The 21,707-nt window shown below is 35.1% G+C and overlaps 1 long non-coding RNA gene across 1 annotated transcript; it reads right to left on the bottom strand.

The window, feature by feature from the left end:
• Positions 1-520: 520 nt before the first annotated feature.
• Positions 521-9,670, bottom strand: LOC309674302. Its single transcript, XR_014269381.1, has 3 exons — positions 9,548-9,670; positions 2,357-2,467; positions 521-612 (listed from the first exon to the last, which is right to left on the bottom strand). It is a non-coding gene; the product is annotated as an uncharacterized lncRNA (long non-coding RNA).
• Positions 9,671-21,707: the final 12,037 nt, after the last annotated feature.

Genomic DNA, 21,707 nt, shown 5'->3' on the forward strand with positions numbered 1-21,707 from the left:
TGAAGTTCAATTACAGTTTAATTATTGAGCAGACTTATCTTCATTTATTATTGCTAATTAAACAGCCAAATGTCAATTCACTATTCAGTGCCTCATTTTACTTCATGTGAAATAAATGCCTGTAGGAAACTTTCACAGTATGTCTAGGAGATAGTTTCACCTCCCAGAAAATTAAAACTTCAACTAAATTATTAAAAATACTAGAACTATTTAAAATTAGTTTAAAAGTTTGCTAGAAATACAATATTTTACATGATGGTTTATCATGAAAATACTGTTTTCAGCAATTATTTTATGAAATTGAAGGTTTCAGGATATTACTGATAAATAAGTATTTAATAAGCACTAAGAAATCAGTTATACTTGAGCAGATGATTTAGAATTACTTTTAATTCATTTATATAGTATCATACTACCAAAGAAATTACTAGCTTTTTCTAGCTTATTAAAAATAAGCCCACCTTACACAGCCCAAAAGACCCTTTATTTTTAATGTATGTTACACTGTAATTTTAAAATACTCAGCTACAGCTACAAGTGTTCATTAAAATGCAGACATTGAGCTACATGTTTTGGGAATGTTGTTAATAGAAGTTGCTGCAATAAGCAATTCTGCAGAGATAAGAACACAAGAAACAAAATTCGGGAGTTAATCCATCTGCAAACAGAAGAAAAAGTGCATTGAAACAAATGCAGTATTGAAAAATAATTTTTTTCATTTAGCACTTACTAAATTAACAGCCATTTGCCTAACACCCCACTAGGGGTCGATAAATCTGCACACTCATAAAGCTTATAGTAACATGGAAAAACTATAAACATCCTGGAACACCCATCCTGGATATACTATAGGTGTATATAGGTGTATAGGTGTAACTGGAAAAACAATATACAACCACTAAAATTAGATACATCACGTCATAATACAAAGAAGCCACAAAACACAGTAACCAGTATCATTCAGTTTTATGCTCATTGCAAAATGAATAATACTTAAAAGATTGAAGTATCAAAACTTCTGCAATTTAAGTTCAGGCTCATAAGAACACAACTTTAAAAGGACAATTCCCACACTTGTGAAAGTTATAAGTTATGTAATTAAAGAATGGTAATATACAAATAACCAAAAAGACAGAATTTACATTTCAACACTAAAATAACAGATCAGGCAAGAAGGAAAAGACAAAGCAAAGTGATAGCGAGTTTGACTACCTAAAGAAGTGATGTTAAAAATAAGTTTCGTAGATAAAAGGCTGCCCAATACATTATGTAAAACCAACTTAAGTAACAGATCCCCTGCGACAAACGGAAAACACTACCGTGACTTCAAATGAACTTCAGAAGTGTAACCTAACTGATATTAAATAATTTCTTCCTTTTCATAAATGTGTAAGCCTATTAGTAGCTTTTTCATCTGTTATTACCTTGGTTACAGCCATTACAGATAGGTAGCTTTCTTAATCAGGTACTCTATAGTATAACAATATAAATGGCTCTAAATAAGGAGGTTCAAGTGAATAAAAAGTTCAAATGAATTACAAAAAAACTTCTTCCACATAGATAATACAACAGACATTGAACAGCAGAATTCTGACACAAGTCTGTGCCATTTCTAAAGAACTTGCATACCATGCAAAGACTAATTAAACTATCAGTCATTTCCAAACTGGGCTTTGGTACAGGGAACAGCTCTTTCACTTCAATCTTTACCTTCTTCTACAAGTGCTGAACACCAACCTGTCACAGGTATAAAATAGCATCTTATTGAAGTCTTACCTGTCTTCAACCTAGAAGAGATTTCAGAGGCTTTTCCCAACTCTGCAAAAATTCTGAAGCATTTGTGCATCGAGTTTCAGGGAGATAGAAATTTAATTTAGCTTTAATTTAAAATATGGTCAGGACAAAATTATTTGCTTACCTACCTTCTATACCCTCAGAGTAAGCTCATAACAGAGTTTTAAGTTTTCTTCTTAGGAAAAACAGATTCAACTGCACTGTAAATGAGCTCATTGAATACTTCAGCTCTTGATGAGTACTGAGGACACTAGAAGGGCAATTCGGTTGCTAAATAGATGAGATCATTAAACCAGTATGTTTAGAGGCCAGTTTACAACCTGGAGTTCCAAGACCTTTCAGAGATTTTGTATTCATAGACAAGTTGCTGCTTAAGATGCCATAGTGTAAAGTACCCAAAATTAAAATTAAAAAAACTCAAGTGTCCTAGAATAATACTTCATATAAATATAACCAGGGCTTCACATTCTGTACTAGAGCAATTTTTGACACTTTATAGGTTAAAACCAGAAAGGAGTAACACAGGAAAGCTTTTAGATAACTTTTCATAGGTTAAACATACCTTTTCAATACTTGAAGTTCGGTATAAAAGTAAGTGTAAGATCCTAGAAACGCAGTTGTATTTCACTCTACTTCCAAAGATATCCTGTTTCATATTTCAAATGTATTCTTCCTATAATCGGGGTTGAACAATACATTAATCAGTTAACACTTTAAGGAAAAATATCACTGAAGAACCATATTCAAGCATGGCCTTTGTTGTTTGCAATTCTCTATTTTCCATATTAAAACCACAGAAACTAGCTTTGTTTTTAATTCCCAAGCACTACTATATTATTTTTAATGAACAGCTTTACAAACCTATGAAAAAAAACAAAATGTAAATCTAAATGCAACCCAATAGTCCCAAACTTTATTCTCAGTGTATATATACAAACTCTTTGCGCAGAGTCTGAATTAGACAAGCTGTTACCTTAGCATATTTGTGGTCTTCATAAAATCTATTTACTATTTTTATTTTCATCCAGTTGAATCTCAAGGATAAATTCTTCTTACATTAAGGTAAGATCCTTGTGGCACAACAGAAGTTTTAGTTTTATATTTAAACAGGGGAAAAGAAGATGAACTAGGAAGATAAATATTACAGCAGAAATGTTTAATAATTTGCATTTGTTATGGATTAATTGGTTATGTGGTTTGCTTTAAGCAGTTTTGCTTGCACTACAATATTAAGTAGTATGTGTGCAAGGATTAGAATATAGCAAAAAGGCAGCTTTTTATATATCTCTCTCCCCAGTTAAGGAAGTAAGGGTTCATTGCAGCATGAGGTGATTAATGAAAGGATAGACTATAAAAAGTAAAGGAACAAATAACTGGAAGGTTTATGAGTATGAGGTTAGGAACAGGGAAGCTTCTATTCCAGAGTCTCAATGTAAGCCACTCTTGGATCAGAAATGCACACTGATATCCCACTATCCCTCATCTTCTATGAAGGTAAACTACCTACTTGGACATGTATTGAGCTACTATATGTAGGAAAGAAAAAGACGACTACTGTGACCCTTCCACCTTTTTTCCTTAATGATTTAATTTTGCAGACCTGAAAGATCTCAGCAGTCTCACAGTATACTCTAAAAAAAAAAAAAAAAACAAAAAAAAAAACCTAATTCCTCTTGCAACTACAGTGTTTTGGACTCAAGTTACAGCAGGCATGACAATGCCAAATATAATTGAAAAACATCTGTGTTTTCTTCCAGAATAACTCACCTTTTTACATCTAAATTTCTAAATACACATTAAAATCTGTGACTAATATGAAGAAGTACTGTGAAAATATTTTTAGACGGGTACCTGAGTATTTGCTTTTACAAGTTCACCTGACACCTGGGTAGCATGGACATGACAAACATATGAGTAATAAATGGTGACTGATTTACTAAAGTACTAAAAACCCATCAATGACAAAAATCTGTGAGCTACTGATCACAAAAACTGACCACCACCAAGATCTACCAATGTATACATACAGGGACAATTGATGTCATTAAGCAACTGAATTTCCCTGAAATAGATTAAATTGAATTTAGAATAGGATGATGGCTATGCCAACTTCTAGTACAAAAATGAGTTTCCTAAAGATGTGAGCCTCTATAAAATGTGTTCTGAATAAATATCTGGTATATAGGAACACACCTGGAAGACGCCAACAATACTTTAATAGGAAAACACTTTCCAAAACAAAAATAACTTCTATACCTTGGTAAACTTCCAGTTATTTAATATATATCCTCTCATTTTAACAATGACTTCTCTTTTGTTTTTTTGTCACGTTTAAAGATTAATAAAAGTTATACATAAATTCAAAAAGTTTTCCTTAACTTTCCAGTTCCATAAATTCTCTAAACTTAGGATTTTCTTTCCTGATTCATATTTTGCAGTGCAAGTACATTACATCAAAGCAATTGAATCTTGATGTTATTTAATGAATTTTTGCAATTAAAATATCATTTATATTTTCAAAACCTGAATTTTTTATTTTTCTTAAGATATTTAGAGCTTAGGAATGGTAAGCTACCTCTGCCTACTTCCTGGTTCACCTAATGAGTCCACTATCAAATGATGTGCTTCAGAAATTTCTAAGCAACTTTTTAGGTGAAAGAAACCAAACTCCAGTACCAGGAATAATCAGTACTTAAAACCATTTACATCTGTAAATCACACTAAAAAAAATTAAAGTTTGGGTAAATTCTCCATATGCAAAATTGTTTAAAGAATATTGTCTATGCTTCTTTAGAACAGTATTATTACTTATTTAATGACCTTTGTGAGTTAAGTTCTGTGCCTTGTTTTAAAGAACAAGTCTAAAAGAAGAGCTTTTATTACAGATCTTAAAAAAAAAAAAAATGAGCAAAAGCCTATCACATTAACAAAATGCCACTGCCACAAAACAAATAAATTTTTATACTTTAGTTAAATTATCTGTGGGTAGGCAGGGGGTTAACTACACCAAAGATAACAGGAGCTAAAGCTCATAAAGATATAACTGAAACCTGAATGCACATATCCATTACACCTGTTAATTATTACACCATTTCTTAATTTGCAGAAAGGTGCTCTATTCATAATAGCCAATGAAAGCACAGCTTTTTATCTCTGAAATGGTCAGAGTCTGATTGACGAGTCAATGATCTATTAAAAAACAGTAACTACATAAGCAAGTTTTACATTTGCAAGACACTGCAATTAAAGTTTAATATATCTATTCCAAGAAATACATTATGGTACATAGTGTATTTCCCCTGACCTAAACAGGAAGACAGGAATCCTAAATTTAAAGGTTTTTAAAATGAACAATTATGTCATTAATAGTTTCTTAATCTCTTTATTTTTTTCCTATGTGTAGTAAGTGACTAAATAGCTTTAAAAATCCTCTTTCAATAGTTAAATAATCTAGGAACATTGTGTGATGCTACATACACAGCCTTAAATTACCCTTCAAATACCTTAGAAGTATTCATTACTTTTATTCCATATTTCACTATTCATTAATAGTACTCAAAACTCTTAAGCATTAGGCCATGCTAATTTGAAGAGGGTGACACAGCTTCAGCTTCCTATCACTCCTGAATATTAATGGTAGTGAGATGCCTAAATCCCTGTTTTTAAAAGTTACATCCAAATATAGTTTCATCAAGTCTTTACTTAAGTCCTATACACTGAAAGTAAACCACACTAATTCCACCTCTGGGTACCAGTTTCTTTATGTTTGTTTCACACTACAGCTTCAAGCTAAAACTAAAATTACAGACATAAGACAGCAATGCATCAAAAGACAAAGGATTAGAGCAATATAATGCAAAATTGTAACTTATGTTCCCCTGCAGAATTATCATACACCCCCAACACCAAAGCTTTCTGGAGTAAAAACATTATATTCTTTTAACTTGCAGCTTTAATTTGATACAATTTGATGAATGTTCTAATATGTAAGTAGTTAATAACTTGACTTCTACAATGTGCAAAAGCAATTATACCATCCTTTACCTGCTGAAAAGCTACCCCTGTAGATAAGAAATACATAAAGTAGGATATTCTTTAAATTCTAAATTTTAGCTTCTACTGTGAGCTCTTCCCTCCCTCTTTCATACACTTGATTTTACACTATCTGTAGTATAAATGAAATCAAAGGACTGTTTCACTGTCCTTACAACAGAAGAAGCTGAGTTATTAATAGCCATCTTCAGAGTATTTACTTTCAGTTCTATTCAAGCTGCAGGATTGTTTGGATGGGATTTTTTTTTTTTTTTTAAAATGTCAGTTCATCCCATATGACTGTGGAGTAGAAAATTTAAGACACTTGCCAACCAGAAGAAAAATAGAAATAAACTTCTGGATGCAGAATTCTGATTACACCACAGGAAACTCTTCTGACACTTTTACCACACTGCTCAAATCTTCCTCCAAATTTCAACTTTGTCTTTTTAAAAGCCAGGTGCTGTAGCTGTATAACCTTGAAAAACTGAAGTAACAGCAAGAAGTGTATTAACAGTTTCATACACTTAGAATCTGAAACAGCTCCAGGATGAAGTGATGAACACATTACACGTTTGCTTGCAACTTGTGCAAGAAAAGAGAAAGATGATCTTTATGCCAACAACTCCTACTGGCACTGCAAGCAAATCAATATACCAACAACAGCACCTATCCACCAAATCAAGAAGCCTGGCCCAAATATATACCTGTATTAAGCAGAACCCAATGAAAAATAAAAACTGCCAGAAGAAATCAAGCTAAGCAACAAGTAGCTAAAGGAATGTTATATTCTACACAAAAGTGAGGGATTTATCATATGGGCTTAAAAGATTATACCTGTAAGTGAATGGCAGCTCAAGGAGATTTAAGTGGATTGTTTTAGACTAGGCTAGTGGGAGCCAACAAGAAGTCAACACGCATGTGGGAGAAAGTACATGTACACATAGGCAACTGGGAAAACAAATAGGACTGGTAATTACAGGTCTTATTTTTGTGATTCTTTGTTTGGTGATGGTAACAAACACCAAATATCTCTTATCTAAATTTTAATACAAGGCTTCAGGCAAAGACTGTAGTCCTATCTATAACTGACCTTTTTAACCAAATGTAATTTTACTCCAAGACAGTTATTCGGCTCACATAATAATGTTTCTGGAATACTGCACATGGAGGCAGCTGTCAATCAGACACAGTGGTACAGCAAGAATCCTGCTAGTCAGTATCTAAATTAAAGAAAATCACAAGCTTTTATTTGCCTACAGCAGTATATGTATATAAAACTAATATATTAATATATATTATATAATTAAATATATATTATTTTATAAGTATATAATTCGTATAAAGTTACCTCTAAATGCTGTCTTAATACAGATTATTATTGACCATAAAGTAATTTTTTTTAGTAGTTATTATTTATGTTAAATAGCAGCAATACTAATCCATTCAGTATTTAGTTCTTGTCACTGACTATTACCAGAGTACTACAATACCATTTGGCCTCAAAACAGGTACAGCTGGTTTACAAATACATAAAAGCTGTTTTCAGCAATATATAGCCATTGAACATGTATCCAAATGTTTTTCCTTATCTGCAGTGTTTTCAGTAACAAAACACTTTTTAATATGGAATGCCTATGATTTAGGCATTGCAACAGAAATCTTCCTAAATATTCCTGCAGCATAAGCAGGGAGATCAGTAATTTAAACCAAAATCAGTGCTGTGAGAAGTTTACGATACAGTCCGACACTTTTCAAAAGTTAAATCAAAATACTGAATAAAAGACTAGAAACAAAGTTGTTCTTTGTAACTATTACTGAACTATTAAAATACATAACTAAGGGAAGCAATCAAATGTCATTGCTAACATTTAATGTGTACCTACTAGCCTACAGGATCAATGCCCATGGCTTCTAGAGCTGTGCTCTAAAAGAAAAAAAATTTCTTTGATCTGAAATAGACATTTATTCTGTAAATAGAAGCTTAGATCATATGGAGGCATCTACTCCGCAGTTTCATCAGCCATATTATTTTAAAAAGATTATTTTTTGCAAGCAAATGATGCAAAACTCTGAACACTGATAATACATTTTCAATTCAGCCACTGAGATGGTCTTCATTGTGTTTGAAAATTGGAGTAAAGGTAGTAGGCTTTTGTGATTAACTTGATAATACTTTCCTATCTGCCTTTGTGCCTTGCGAGATCTCCTTTTAAGTAAATGCTATTTATTGATTTTTGTTTTGCAATACATAAACCCACATAATTAAGGAGATATGAATGTACAGTGGCTGTTACAAACAAAAGAAGTTAAAAGTTCTGAAGAACAGTGACCTTTTAACTAGGATGGGAAGATAAAGGTAAAAGGTCAAAGATACACAAAAGTTCTGGGCATGTTTTGTTGAAGAACACCCATTTCCCAAATCCTTATTTTTGAGACTTTTTAAAGTACTAAACTGCTATACCTTCTGTCAAGAAACATATTCTTCCAGATATTTCAGCACATTCAAAAAACTCACAATATTAGAATAACATCATCACAGCTTTTTTTAGAAAAATGGTTAAGTCTACAGAAAATTATCCACAGGTATCATTACCAATGAAGATCTATTTTAGGACTTAAATCTTCTGATAAGATGAGGTTGATAAAACAATACAGGACCTAACATGAATGTGAGGCAATTGGTCAAATTAACATGGTCATAATAGCCCTATTTCCACCAGATTAACTGCCTGTAGATTTGATTTATTAGGATTGGAAGATTAAAAAAAAAAAAAAAAAGTCAAGATATCAGGCTAGCATGAGCTTTTATTTTCTTCTTGTAAAAGTTTTTTCTGCTTTCTGAACTGGATTTTTTTGACGAATGAGGAGCATAGAACTTTTTTCTGAACTGAGCAACAATTCTCTGGGCTTTGATTTAATGGATTCCTGTAAAATCTATTTCCAGAACAGCTCTCAGTTTGACTTAGTAATACAAATGGCAGAACATCACTATCATATCGTGCAACAGTCATTATAATATTAATCAAGTACATCAAAGGCTGCTCTCTCAATTCCAGTTGCTTTAGTGGTTTGAGAAAGAGAATTTACTCTCCCATATTGTATGCGGCTTCCACACTATGGCAGAAAAAATTATTTAAAATACAAAGCCACCAATACTTTTCTCACCTTTACAAAAGCCTCACTCAAAAAAGATGAAGTTTCGATCAAAAACACTGGATGCTGACTGCATATTCAGACAAAAATGGGTATCATCAACAATTTGGACAACAGCTGTAGGTAGATTATGCTGTGCTTGTGCTTTTGTATTATGGGAGATAGGGCATTGAAGAGGTATCATTTGTAGGTCTACTTAGGGGGAATAAATCAGTAATCTACTAGTGTTAGTAAAATGTCTTCCACACTCCACCATAAGTAGACGTGCCAGTAGTAGACTTTAACAAAAGATACACTTCCTCTTGCATTTAAGGAAAGTGGAGTATTTTTTAATTTGTCAGCATCATTAAATAATTCAGGTTAGATGTTTTTTAACTAAAAAAAAAAAAAACAAACCAAAAACAACAGCCACCCACTCAAAGAAGCCATACTAGGAGCACACAGGTCACCACCAGATCAAGACATGCTCCAAGGCTGTGTAAAACTAGAAACTACACAAGCAGCTCCAGAAGCAGCCAGATGGTATACAAGCCCACAAGACCAATAGCTCAATCAGTTCATTTACCATGTCAGTGTTTATGCAGGATCTCTCCAGAAGAGCAAATATTTAACCTTCCTGTAAACAGAAACAACAGGAAGTATTTTTTTGACAGGCCTGAACCTATAGCACCAGACCTCTCCTAGTCTTTCCCCACCCAGAGCCACATTCTACATGTTTTATCTGTAGTATGCAACTACATCCTTCATGTGGCATCATTGATGTATTTTTGTGAGGTTCAAAGTAACTGCCACTGTCATTATACTAAATAGGTGATCTCCCCAATACTTTCATATCTCAGGAAGATGAAAGCCGGCTTCACATAAAAGTTCTATAAATCTAAAGTCTCAAAAGGGAAGTTCGTAACACATGCTTCTGATGTGAGCATTGCATTTTAAATAAAACCTTTGAAAGATGTCAACTACATGACAGCCCTGACTTTTATATCCAAATCACTAGCATTTCTATTCTTGAAAATGCAAAGAAATTTCCAGGTTATTTTAGGATCTTCTTACTGCACGCACTAAACCCCACCCCACTCCCCCCAAGACTACCCTTCAGCCTTAACAACTGGAAAAGATATCCTTTTCTGTCTAGAAGTTGAGAGGTTTAAGATTTTTTTTTTTTTTTTTTTTTTTTTTTTTGAGATAAAGCACTCTTAAGGAACTCTAACCTTCAGACTTGGACCAAGCTGGCTCCATACAATAGTGAATAGTACTACAAAGATCACAGATGGTTCACTGCACACGTTTTCTCCTTATTGGGGCTACAGAAGCAACATACCTACCAACTTCTTTATAGAACTGTATGAATGTCAGCCAAGCAAATACTCTTTCACAGGTTTTATGGCCAAGGAGTAAAGTTGTTAATTTACTGAAACGCTGCAGAAAAATCAAGGTAAAAATTTAGGAGTATTTTAATTTAGTGAAAACTACAGCAAAACTTCTGGAAACAAAGAAAGTTTAGAGTCCTTTAGCATTTACCTAGCAAAAAATTAAGATATGATACATTAAGGAAATTAGCATGACCTTTTTAATATATAAGCCTTTACATTTCAGTGGTTTAGATAGATGTTAGTTTAGCGAACTGGTTAAGCTTTAACAGAGAACAGGTGACACTGAGTAACTATCAACACAGCTGACTGAGCCAAAGGTGCCTTTTAGATGCAAATTTCCTTATTTCAAAGAGGCAACTTTTCTCTCAGACTTTGAGGCAGCAATGTACTTAGACTAGTTATTCAAAATAATTTGATTGATTATACTTCAAAAAAAATTGTAGATCAAAATGTCTATCCTACTATACCCATAGAAGTTAAATGAAATAATCACAATTGAACAAAATCTGTGAATAAAATGCTTGAAACAATGATTTATATGGCCTGTAAAATATCTACCCTTTTCCATGGTAATTCAGCTGCTGGAAAACACTTCAAGCCGAATCCAAAAACTCAAGGTGTGGTGCTACAAGTCATACTGGGTCTCCCCGTACTGCTGTAAGTCAGTGCACAGGACTAGTGCACAGCAGCATAACCTCTGATAAAACCCTTGTACCTATCCACGTTGCATCAGTAAAGATGCATCCTTTTCTTCACTGTTTTTGTTACAGGTAATAACTCAATTATTTTCTGTACCATGCTAATGTGACTATTGTTGTGTTCCTTCACTCAGTTGTCTTTCATTCAGTAACTCTTACAAATTATTTTATCACTTGCAGTACTACAGAGTCCTCATTTTTGAGGTGTATTACACTAAGGGGTTGAAATCAGCCCTATCTGCCTGACTCACAACTAATCTGAAAAGTCTTCAATATAATTTATTACCCCCCTCACCATTTTAATGCATGGGAATATTCTGCCCACCTTAGGTCTTCCATCATATGCTTTGGAAGAAAGTCCAACCAAGTATATGCAGACTTAACACATTCACACATCAGGAACCCACTTTGAGGAAAGCACCTTTCTTCAGAGAGAAGCTCATACTCTAGATGATCAATCTTACCAAACTATGTTGACAAAACCAACAATACAAAAATGTGGAAGGACCATGAAATTTTAAGTTGTGTAACTTTCAAACCTCCTGAAGTATGAAGGGTTAAGGATGGAAACTAAAGAGGTTCATCTATTTATTCATTGTCTTCATACAGAAGCTGCTCCAAGATGAAGTAAAACTAAAAATTGCCTTCAAGCATAATTCAATAAAATGAGGAAAGAACTAGCTTTAACAAATGCTCACCTCATAGTTTATTTAATACTTTGTATACTGGAACTGTAATCCTGTTTGCAAATACATTTCTGTCTGCAAATGTTGCAAGTTCTATACTTGATCTTTACTAGGATAGAAACAATATGACTGATAGCGTACACAAGGCCAATGGGGCTACTAGTGTAATTTTTATACACACAATCATATGAGCTGCTATACAAAGATAAAGTCACAGTAGTCTTCAGAAAAAAATATTTTAAAAACACTAGCAGGAAGTTTTCACGTAGAACAAATGGCAGTGTCAGTGTTAGAAATGTATCTTTAAGAAGAGTTTGGTTTAATGCTCCCATACACAAATGAGTTTGGTACTAAAGTAGCTCCGAATATTCTTTTGTAACCTGCCTTTATTCTACGTCAACTGACATACTTTTACAGTTACAACTATGTATGATTTGTGTTACCTTACTTTCATGTGCACACAGGTGAATTTTACCTTCTGTACCAACCTGAAAAAGGAAAATTAGAGGTAAAATAAATTATGATTAATCAAGGAGATGAGAAAATACAGGGAACTTGCTATCCAATCCATATCAAACTATTCTACATATTTAGCTAACGATTTGAGTAACTCCAGATTTTACTTGCTTGGATTAGGAAGCACACGGAATATAAATAATCAGCTATTGTAGTACTGAGCATGTAACTGGTAATGAGTAAATACATATTGGTTTTGTCCTTCCCATAAATTTCACATTAAGATCTGTTTATGTGAGCTTACTTAAAAAGATTTTTAAATTAGCAGATAAAGCAGAAAAACAAAGCTATTACATTAAACATACGATCTATTATCTTTCTCCAGAGATTAGTAACCGTTACAACTGACCAGAGAGAATGGAATTCAAAAAGCAATCCATTTGTTGTATTTTAGCTAGTGTTCCGAGTTACCTGACATCTCATTGCAAGAACTATACTGATGTTTATACTACATACATATAAAGCTTTATCTTGCAGCTAAAACTAATATACCATCCAAATTAACGGCAGTTTAGAAGCCATGAGCTCATACCAACAAACATTAAATGAAATATGGCAACATTTCACATTAGCCATTATGAAACACTGAAGCAGAAGAAAAATCTGAGATAAATAAAAATACATAAAAACAAAATGCTAAGCTATCACGTTTGTCAGCACAAATCTAAAAAGCAACAAATGGAGATTCAGTTTACAGTATGGAAATCAGATTTAAAAAATACATAGAACCATAGAGTAGAATTGCCTAGGTTGGACAGAAACTTTAAGATTGAGTCCAACCATCAACCTAACACTGCCAAAATCACCACATGTCCCAAGCACCACATCTACCTGTCTTTTAAATACCTCCAGGGATAGTGACACAACCACTTCCTTGGACAGCCTGTTCCAATGCTTGATAACCCTTTCAGTGAAGAATTTTTTCCTAATATCCATCCTAAACCTCCCCTGGCGCAACTTGAGGCCATTTTCTCTTGTCCTAGCACTTGTTACTTGGGAGAAGAGACCGACCCCCACATGACTACAATCTCCTTTCAGGTAGTTGCAGAGAGTGATAAGGTCTCCCCTGAGCCTCCTTTTCTCCAGGCTAAACAACCCCAGTTCCCTCTGCCTCTCCACATAAGACTTGTTCTCGAGACCCCTCACCAGCTTCACTGCCCTTCTCTGGACATGCTCCAGCACCTCAACATCTTTCTTGTAGTGAGAAGCCCGAAAACTGAACACAGTACTTGAGGTGGGGCCTCACCAGTGTCGAACAGGGGATGATCACTGCCCTACTCCTGCTGGCCACACTATTTCTGATACCAGCCAGGATGCTACTGGCCTTCTTGGCCATCTGGGCACACTGCTGGCTCATATTCAGCTGGCTGCCAACCAACACCCTCAGGTCCTTTTTTAACAGGCAGCTTTCCAGCCACTCTTCCCCAAGCCTGTAGCGCTGCATGGGGTTGTTGTGACCCAAGTGCAGGACCCAACACTTGGCCTTGGTCTATCGATCCAGCCTGTCCAGATCCCTCTGCAGCCTTCCTATCCTCAAGCAGTTCAGCACTCCCACCCAACTTGGTGTCACCTGTGAACCCACCAAGGGTGCACTTGATCCCCTCATCCAGGTCCTTGATAAAGATATTAAACAGAACCAGCCCCAGTACTGAGCCCTGAGGAACACCACTTGTGACTGGCTGCCAACTGGATGTAACTCCATTGACCACCACTCCTTGAGCCCAGCCATCCACTCATTTTTTTACCCAGCAAAGCATACACTTGTCCAAGCCATGAGCAGCCAGTTTCTCCAGGAGAATGCTGTGGGAAATGGTGCCAAAGGCTTTACTAAAGTCCAGGTAAACAACATCCACAGCCTTTCCCTCACCCACTAAGCGGGTCACCTTATCATATCAGGTTTGTCAAGCAGGACCTGCCTTTCATGAACCCACGCTGACTGGGCTTGATCACCTGGTTGTCCTGCACGTGCCACGCAATGGTACTCAGGATGATCTGCTCCATAACCTTCCCTGGCACTGAGGTCAGACTGACAGGGATGTAGTTCCCTGGATCCTCTTTCCAGCCCTTCTTGTTGAAGAGTGTCACATTTGCTAGCCTCCAGTCAACTGGGACCTCCCCAGTTAGCTAGAACTGCTGATAAATGATGGAAAGTGGCTTGGTGACCACTTTCACCAGCTGTCTCAGTAAAGGGGAGATTGAAGGCATCCTCCACAAAATAAAGACAGTATTCATTCATTAAATGCAAGGTATGCAGTGACAAGTGAAAACCAAAATACTAACTTGTTAACTGAAAGCTTTTCTCAACAGGAACTTGTATGACATTACAATATATTACACAATATATTATGAACTGCAACAGAAAAAAAACATGCAGAAAACAGAATAGTCACATCATAGTGAGAAAAAATTAGTAAGTAACAAGGTATGGATGGAAGGCTTTAATCTTCACAAAATAAGCAAGAGCAAGTACTTGATTTGATGAAACTGGGAAGAAAAACATCTAAAGCATTGTCCATTTAAATTGTATTCCTTATTAAAAAAAGGCAAACATTGAAGAGGAAAGAGGTAATAACGTATAAAAGAATTAAGAACTACACAATAGGATTACACAGTTCTTAATTCTTTTATACATTATGATGTTACTTGATGCTCCTTTCTCAGTTTGGCAAACAAGTAAGTTTTACTCAGCTCTCAAGGAAGTAAAAATTCTAATCCCAAATGGAACCAGCTGTCAAGTCCCTTTAGCTATGCCTATCCCTTTAACTCGGGAAATCCAATGTTTAGAATACAAGTACTTACATTTTAAATCTAGGTCTTTAAGTTTGAAGCCCTGATCCTGAAAACTACTCTATGCAGATACCATTCTCCAAGTAGCCCTGAAATGACACACTGTTTAGTGGGCATCTCAGATTTTCACTGGGCATGTAAAAATGGAGAGAGGCAGGCTGTCCATCAGTAGTATCCTCCACTGCTGAGCAATGCAAAGCCATTTGCACTGTACCACAATATACAAGGGTGGTGTTTTTCCCTCCCCAATCAGAGCCCAGCTTCTTAAGACTGTAAACATAACATTTAAGACCATAAAAAATGTCTTGACTCAAACTTATCTTTCAAAAAAACCCCTCACTCTTGCAGAAGTTAGTATTTTAGAAAGGGGCAGGGAAAATCTTACTTAAGACTTTGAAAGATTGGGTTTTGACCTATTTCACTGCTCATCTTGTATGAATCAAAATACAGTTAAGTGGGGACTGAAGCTGTTCCCATTTAAAAGTTATCTAAGGTTTTCTACACTAGATTAGATTTCCAGTCTGGTTCCAGGCTCCACGATAGAAATTTGCCACTACACTTCATACTAGAAACAGTACTCATGATAATTCAAGTGTAATCTAACACCATTAGCCTAAGAAGGAAATACTGACTTCTCAGGTCAAGAACTAGATGTCAAGAGTAGTACTGCTGGAAGAAAGCTTGTCATTGATCTTTAGGATTAATAGTACTTTACAAGCATTGATGTAATAAGGGGTTTGAAGTTGATTGATTATCCTACTGTAGAAATGAAAGTCTCATCCCTGAGAAGTCTGAGCTCTGTCCACTGGGGTTACATTGCTGTACACAGAAAGATGGGGGAACAGCTAAACTGCAATGTCTGTACTCCCAACAGGTCACTTAGAATTAGCAGTTCATGCAGTTAAAGATCTGGTAAAGTCACCTTGGTCCATTTAATCTCCAGATTTTATATTCTCTTATGATCTAGAATGGGAGAAAAAAAAAAAACAAAGACAAAGCTCAAGGAACTACACTGCTTTAAAGAAGTTGATCTGACATCCTCAGCAAAAAGGCACAATCATATCTTCACTGGCATATTCCCAAAGAACTCATGCCAATTCCAGTATCTATTTCCTTTGTTTGTTGAGTAATTTCACCTTACTTGGCATTTTAGAAAGTTTTATAACCAAATATAGTCAGAGGTCAAGTTATATTACCTTCTCTTCACCTGTCATCATCCAATTTGCTGGATGAAGGCTTGCTGAAAGACTGATTTTTCAGACACATTAAGCATACAGTGTGGAAATAATTGAAATAAAATCTGCCGGAATAACATGTATGTAATGTATTTGACAATCACTCCTTTGATCTAAACTGACAAATTAAAGTAGCTTATGGAGGCAGCTACAGATAGCATTTGTTATTCCGAGAGAACTTCTGCTTATTTCTCTCACTAATTTTTATGGATTCTTTTAATCCAACAGAACCTGGAAAATCCTACATAACTTGCATTTTTCATTATCTTCAACATAAAGTAAATGAACTGTAGTTCCATTACAGCTCACTGTTTCTGCTCCTAATAAGGAAAAAAAAAAACTGAGTAAATTTAATATGCTCTGATAAAGGATAAACATTCAAGATGAAGTATTTTACTTATCACTTAGAGGACAATCTAAGACTTTCCTGTATTTCATGAGAAAACTTAAGTTTGACAGGAAAGAAAAACTGTATCAGTTAACTAGAAAAGCAAGTTCCATGAGCTTCTCATTGAGAATAAATACTATCCATGCTCTGTAATTTTTGATCCATATTCATTCAGATATGAGGACCATACAAGTTTGCATCGCCAGCTCAGTTCCAAATGATACGTAACATTTGTCCTCCCCACGTGTTTAAGTAGGGAATAAATTATCCTCTGTTTTTCATATGGGAACTGAGGCTAGGAAAGATTAACTAATTTACTTTGGCTCACACAGTAAGCTGAAACAAGCGGAGAACTCGCTCTGTGCCAATCTTTCATACTCTAAACATTAAACAATTATCATTCCCCACTGTGTAATCCTTTGCGTTTTTGATAAGTCACAAAAATATCCTTTTTATCTCAACTTTCCAGCTTACCTATTGAGATTTTAACATTCAACATCTCTGGTTATCCCATTTCTGTAACTCTGATTTTTCTCTCTTCCTGCAATATAAAATTTATTGCCCTCAGCAAATGCTTGTATTCCTTACTTGAAGTCTCAGGTGCTGACTTACACCAGCATAAAATAATCAAATTATTACAAGTTGGTATTAACACAGGGCACCCAGTATTACTGGCTTTGTTTAGCTCTTGAATCTGATACACTATTTGAAAGAGGTTTTCTCTTACCATATGTATTGTGCAGAACCTACCCAGAGAACTAAGCCTTAATTTTCAAAGCATTAGGAATTATTTAAAATTTGTCCTGAGACAGTGCGCTATATTCTGATGTGACCTTAAGACTCATACACTCTGGGAGAAAAAAAAGGTGATGAGAGTACAATACTTTGCCAAATAAGATATCTTTTTTCTTTTAGTTAACAGGCCCATTAATTTCTTTGACTTAAAATAACCTTCAGTGAATTAGCCATGTAATAAACAAGAATAAATTAAGCCAAAACTAAATAACACTAATGGACTTGCACTATAAGTATGGGTTCACTGTTAGGTGAGGCGTAAAGTATACAGGGGGAACAGAACAGTGAAGGAGACTGGCTGCTTCTTCCTTCCTTCTCCTCTATTACCTTCATGAAGTATTTGTAACATGAGAAAGAAGCTCAATTTCTGCTTATATAGCCCAATGTTAAAATTATTTAGCTGTCACAGTGCTAATGTAGAATATAACCCAAGATGAACATATGGCATACACTCTGTTCAAGAAAGTTGATCTCTAACGACAATTGAACAATCTGAAAGCATACATTTAGATTGCCAGTTAGTTTTCCTTTACTAAATTAAAGACAAACACTAGCTTATCTAAGTGATAAGACAAAACAAAAGAAATCAACATAAGTTTTTACAAATTCCATGACTATTTTAACTCAGTCAGATGGCAGCAATATAATAGTCCTCCTGAAATCAGAAAATCTGTTACCAATGATGTGCAGATGCTCTACCTCATAAGTATTTCAAAATGAGCTTACCTTCAACCTAGTGACTTTCAGAAGAAAAAAACAGAGAAGATAAAGTAGAACAGATAAAGTAGAAGATAGAGTAGAACAGACGCTATCTTGCCAACAGTGACAAGATTAGACAATAATAATCAAGAAAAACTTAATTAGCACAAAATCTTCAGCTTGTTAATGAAAAGAAATGTTTATCTAAATCAGTTTTTATGGCAGTTCTGTGGGTTTATTGCAGCAATTGCCAACTTTTTTCATGTCAACTGCCGATATCCCTTGGATGCTCCTCACATCCCTGGACACCACTAGGCCCACCCCACCCTTTCTCCTTAAGGTGTCCCTTTCTCCCACACCAGCACCAAGTAAGTGACAGCAACAATGCCTGCAGAAGATACTCCAGGATACACAAATTTTGTCTGTGCAGGTTTTGTCGCAACTGCATAAGTTGGCACTTATGTCTGGCACTGCATGGCTATACATTTACCATGATTGCCATGTGGGCACCTAAACATCATACATAACATGGGATTTTAATGAACTCCAGCATTTCCACAGAAGGACATAAATGATACACCAAGTCCTCTAACTAGAAGACAGACCAAAAGGACTGGAAAAATCCCTAACTTTTTAAATACAGTGTTTTAAAAAATTGTTCAAATGTGCTCAACATGGGACAATTTAATTTAAAACAAATAATTTCTTTTTCTGACCTATTTTCCCATTCTGAGATTCCTCTGGGATGAGCTATATAACAGTGACTTTTTGCACTGGATCTCCACATCCAGTGGGCATCATGAACAATCTTGAGGTCTGTGAAAGATGACTAAGGTAACACACACACATTTTTAGTATCCAACATAACCAGTGACTTTATTATTATTTATTTTAGGAAATACATAGTGTGTTAAAAAACACCAATATACTCCTGGACTTTTCTGATGAACAATGCCAGTTTCAATTGTACCAACAAACTTGAGAGGCAATTCCTAATTTCTTTGCATCTGGGCTTCATCCACCAACATCTTTCACAAAGGATTAAGCATTCAAACATATTTTAACAATATGGATTGCTATAAACAGTCTTCCAAAGTGAAAGAGGATAAAATTGATTCTGTTAACAGAAATGCAAACAAAAGCACTACAGGAGACTAGTATTACCTAGTTCATAAGAGCTTTAATGTTTGTTATTTAAACAATATGCACTTTGTTTATGTCAACAACCTCTGATTGTCAATTGAGTACTAAAGCAAGAAAAAACTGGTCTGCAGCCTCTGATGCTGTGATTCCAGGCTGTTAAGATCTCAGGTATAATTTTCAGCCAAACAGCCAAGGCCACCAAGAGTTGTAAAAAACATAAATTTAAATTGTAAATGTTACTTTCAAACAATTCTTAGCTCACTCCTGGCAAACCACACTTTCTACTATTTGTTGTTTGCTGTGTTGACTAAAATAGAGAGCAATTCTCCATAAAATAGTATAATTTCCAGGAAATAAGCTGACTAAAGTACTTTCCCTCCCAGCCCTATTTAGGGAACAAAGCTTGCCTGCTCTCAGTGAATCTGTGAAGGTTTTTATGCCTGCATACCTGTCAGCTTTCCCATAACTAGCTTTCTATATGAGCTAATTGCAAAGACATTTAACATTTTGATGGTAATCTCAAAAATATTGGGTCTGATAACTGTATCATCCCCCTCTTCTTTTAAACTAGAAATGATGAAAACCCAAGCAAAACCTAAAGATTATTCTATAAAGACACAAAACAGCTGCTTTAACAGATTCTCACTAATAGAGGAACTGAGAAAGGAAAAGCTATCACATCGACCTGCAAAAGCCTCTAGCATTTCATGAAGAGCCATGTTGGCTGAAAGGTCACTGAAATCAGATTAATTTGCTACTGACTTCAGTAAGCTTCAGATCAGAGCTGCAGGCTCCAGAGAAAGTTACTTTTTGGCCTACTCATCTGAAAACAAGAAGAGGCATTACAGGAAATAAGTGTTACAAAAAAAGCATATTTTATATTTCTCAGTTGTATTATCTATTTATGCCTATTAGTAGTATATTGACAGTAATGGTACCAAAACACAGCACGGAAAATTTTTTAATATCTATAGACTGTCTAAACAAGAGATGAGGACATTATCTCCTGTATACATGAAGAGCTTTTTATATCTCTTCTGTCACAGAGATGAAGTAACCAGTTGGCAACCTCAGTCATCATGCACAGCAACAATATAAACAGATGGAGACAGACGCTCTTTAAAGCTGATAAACATAAGCACCACCACTTTTCATGGCAATCAAAACTGTATTTACTCACAATGTAGTTATCAGAATTCATTCGATATTTTCTGACTTCTGCAGCAGGATTATTAACATTTTAAAAGCTCAGAAAACTGCCCTCTGACACATGCTCTGAAGTGTTGGTAGATTAGTCCTCTTACTGAGGGTTTTTCAAGGACCTTTCACTGAGAGAATAAGGAATCCCTGTCAAATTTACATTCTGGAAAACAGCTTAATAATTCTAATGTCAGAACTGTAAAATAAGAACAGTTCTTGTTGCAGAAAGTCTGACAAAGTAAAAAATCTTATGATTGCTTAAATGAATTTATTATTTTGCTCAGCTACTGGTTATTTTGTAGCAGTGCCTCAAAAACAGAAAACAGGGCTTGCACTTTAGAATAGAATTTCCTAAAGAAAGTCCCTACGAGGCTAAACCTACCAACTTCCTACTTTACTTGTACACTTACAAGTTTCACTCCCTACTTTTATAGTGCTACAGACAGGCAAAAAAGTTACTCTTTCTATATGAACAAGATGTTAGCAGCTTATACTTGAATTCAGCAATCATGAAAATACTTGAATTTAATGTAAAATAATACATAAAAATAACATTAAATAATCAGACCACAGGTACCTAAGCATCTCATCACTAATACCACAAAGTATTGGAAGCTTTAAGTCTTTATCTCAACAGGAAATAATCCAGATATCTTTTCTGCAACTCTGCAGCACTATAGAAACCACATCTCAGATCTGCAGCATGTGCAAATCTGACTTCTGCAGCCTGCCTGGAAAGCCACCAAATTCAGGTTCATTTGTATCACAGCAAAAGGAGCAAATAAAAAAAACCTGCTGGTCTGTTCTCCAGCTTTGGTATGGCTGAACACAGCTGAAGCTATCTATAAAGGAAAGAAAATTATCTCAGGGACCTTAGTTAAGGATTCATAGGTCTTTATCAGAATTTTAAATTCAGCTGGTTCCCACTTAGTTTCCAAACCAGTAGGTCTAAGTATTGATATCTTACGCTACCAGTGAAATGCCTTTTTGACATCTTTAGTCTCTAATTGGTTGTAAAGAGATGATCAAAACGAAGATTTCTAGTCAAGTGTTCATTTTGTAAAAGTGCTTATATAGACAGGTCACAAATTAAAGTCATCCTCTGGGATTCACCTAATTCACATGCTGCCTGTAACAGCATCTTACAGAGCCAGCCCTCTAGCAACACTGTAAAGCTAGACAACTGCACCACACTTCTCATTTCA

The sequence above is a fragment of the Vanellus vanellus genome, assembly GCF_965231255.1.
Source record: "Vanellus vanellus genome assembly, chromosome: 7".
NCBI lineage: Eukaryota > Metazoa > Chordata > Aves > Charadriiformes > Charadriidae > Vanellus > Vanellus vanellus.